This window comes from Nicotiana sylvestris, chromosome 3 (assembly GCF_000393655.2).
Source record: "Nicotiana sylvestris chromosome 3, ASM39365v2, whole genome shotgun sequence".
Taxonomy (NCBI): domain Eukaryota; kingdom Viridiplantae; phylum Streptophyta; class Magnoliopsida; order Solanales; family Solanaceae; genus Nicotiana; species Nicotiana sylvestris.
This window is the reverse complement of record NC_091059.1, coordinates 160,966,479-160,969,691: the sequence shown is the minus strand read 5'-3', so window position 1 is coordinate 160,969,691 and position 3,213 is coordinate 160,966,479.

Sequence of the window (3,213 nt, the reverse complement as noted above, 5' to 3'; positions counted from 1 at the left end):
GGATGCTGCAAAGTCCCATTAAGAGAACATGACATTCTTCAGCTGCCATGTATATCACCTTAGTATCAACCAACCAGCCGAATGCCCATTCAATTTGGTTAGCTGTTGTTGACCTTAATCGTGTAAACCATGTTTCGACACCTTCAAGAAATCTGACGCCTGTCATGCGCTTCTCGAAGCCACTGATACAATTCCTCCCGGTCAACCCGTGGTTCATGTATCCTACTCGGTGATGGAGGTGCTCTTGCATCCATAGCTGAAGTAATAGATTGCAACCCTGGAAGAACTTGCCTCCTTCTCGGCATATCGTTAAGGCTCGGTAGATTTTGGACAAAATTAAAGGAACAATAGTACTGTCGGTTCTTTTGATTGCAAAGTCGGCCATCCCTGCAAGGCCTATCTCTATCTTTTTATCCTCCCGTGGACAGACCATGACTCCCAAGAATGCTGTGATGAAAGCCAAAGTACGTCTTGCTTCCCATTTGTTTCTGTTCCCGCCATGAGTTAGTCCAAGGTTTGGTTCCTCGAAACCTTGCGGAGTTCCGTACCGTTGATACAAGAATTGGAGAGCACAACATCCTCTCGATAAATCGTCATGTTGTACCTTCCGAGTGATGCTTAGCAAATCCAGAAATGCGTGCGGAGATACCGGCCTTGGCGATAGTAGGTATTGTCCTCTTAACCTTCCATTCAATCCCGCATATCCGGCGACTTCCTCTAGTGTCGGTGAAAGTTCAAAGTCAACAAAATGGAATACATTGCGGGTGGGGTCCCAAAATGGTATTAGAGCTTCAAGAATATCTGTCTTTGGCTTAATACTCAGCAAATTGACAAAACCTCCCAATACTCTTCCCACTATCTCTTTGCTATCGGCTTCCAAATCATTCCACCACATGTGGAGTTGTAGAGGGACCTCGTTGAGGGCCGAGAATGGTTCATTTTGATTCGTGCTCATCCTGCACATTTATTAAGGTAATTAAAGAAAACTCTTACTAAACTCAAAACGGAACTGTGTATTCTTGATTTTTGAAGACGGAGGACTTGGTTGTTCATATACGGCCTTTCAGCACTTCAGGGACGAAGATTTTTAAGGCTGTGTGGGTCAACTGGACCAAATCTTAAAAAATGACCCAAAGGTGGCTGTTTATGCAAAGTCAGCCTTCCGGCGTCCCTTTCGGGAACGTTTGGCTATGTCTTGATAAAACAATGACACCCAACTTCTTTATGACAGAATCAAAACTTCGACATGTTTTTTATTTATTTATTTATTTATTTTCGGCTATTTTAGCAAAACGGCGGGTTGGACCCGATGAGGGTTGCCTACGTATTCACATCCGGTGAGAATCAAACCCGCGTAGTTCGGGCAATAAACTAACTAACCTTTCGAAAACAGACATATTATTTTTTTTCCGTTTTTTTTTTTGAAAATAAAGTAAATTAAAATGAAACTCATTCCCAACTCTCCGCTTGCTATTTTTCTTTTTTCTTTCTCTTTTCCTTTGTTTTTTTTAATAAAACAAACTATTAAAACAAAATATACAAATTTTCTTTTTTCTTCCGACACTATTTGAGCATTGTCATTTTTTTTGTAAAAATTTTCCCAACATTCAAAACCGGTCATCATGCAAGTCCGAAGTAAATAAATGCACAAGCAGTGAGCAGGATGCATCAGGATGGCCTTTTCTGTTTCAGGTTGCTATTCCTAGACGGACCCAACCCCTGTGTTGAGTCCCCTAAGTCAAAATGCACATGATGCAGATAAGCGTTCCTACTAGGGATCCGGCATGAAGTTATTCTAGGTTCAGAACCTGGGTGTTTGTTCTAGACCTGGCTTACCCGAGCGGACAACTCGAGCCGAGGGGGGGCAGCGTACCGGGAATACAGAAGCTTTACCGGCTTAGCAACTTGTCCGAACCTCGTTCTAAATTGGGATTTGACACTATACAGAAAAGAAGTCGTACAAAGTACGCCCTTCTTCATGATTAAGAAGACTCAGAGAGAAGATGAGTTTCGGCACAGTTTATATACAGTTCAAATAATATCAAAGCGGTAAAAACATCATTTAGCACATTGAACCCCAAACATGTAAAAATCAGATAAAGTCAAATATAATAATTTATCTAAGCTCGAATTTCTAACCCTGAACCAGTGGTTCTGGGTTAAATCAAAATCCCCAGCAGAGTCGCCAGAGCTGTCACACCTCCTTTTTCTGTACCCGCGAAGGTACAAGGAGTTTTTTCCAATTAAAGGACAATCGAAACGGGATTGGTTTATTTATTTCAGAGTCACCACTTGAGAGATTTAGGGTGTCCCAAGTCACCAATTTTAATCCCGAATCGAGGAAAAGAATGACTCCATATTACGGTCTGCGTACCAGAAATCTGGATAAGGAATTCTGTTAACCCGGGAGAGGGTGTTAGGCATTCCCGAGTTCCGTGGTTCTAGAACGGTCGCTCAACTGTCATATTTGGCTTATTTATCTGATTTTAAATACAATTATGAACCAATGTGCCAATTTTAACACTTCACCGCTTTTATTATATTTTAAAGGAATGTGAACATCGTTTAAAACATGTCTTTGGATTGCGTCGCATGAAATGCACCCGCGATCCAGAACATATTTTTATTCAATGTTTTAGGATTTGGATTTGGGTCGCATGAAATGCACATCCGAGTTTAAGAAGGTAAGATTATTAAAATACGCGCCTAAAGCGATTAGCGTATTATTATTTCTGGGAAAGGCCGTGAGATTTGCTAAACGGCCCGCCCTGGAAACTAAGTACTTTTATATATACATTTAACGAGGGCCCCACAGCTTGTGCATTTTTATTTGTCGAGGCTCATCTCATCTTTATTTTTTAAAAGGATATCCTATAGCGGCTATGTTTTCTTGTCGCATTTGTCTCTACTAATTGAAAGTAAAATGATCCTACTCAATTACATGCTTGCAGGTTATTTATAACGGGATTCCGAATGCCTTTGCAAAATAAGAAAACATGGCTATGCACACGGGCAGCTAATCGAACATTATGGGCCCAAACCCAGCCCACATAGTATCGGCTGGGCCTGGGCCACTACTTTTCCGATGAAAGCCTGCTGGGTTCGTTCGATTCGGGCTCAACCTTCATGAGGTTGAGAAGTGCAGACTTGCGCTATTTGTTTTAAAGCAATGGTTTGCCAATTATAAGGAGGCAATTTATCAAAAGGAAATGA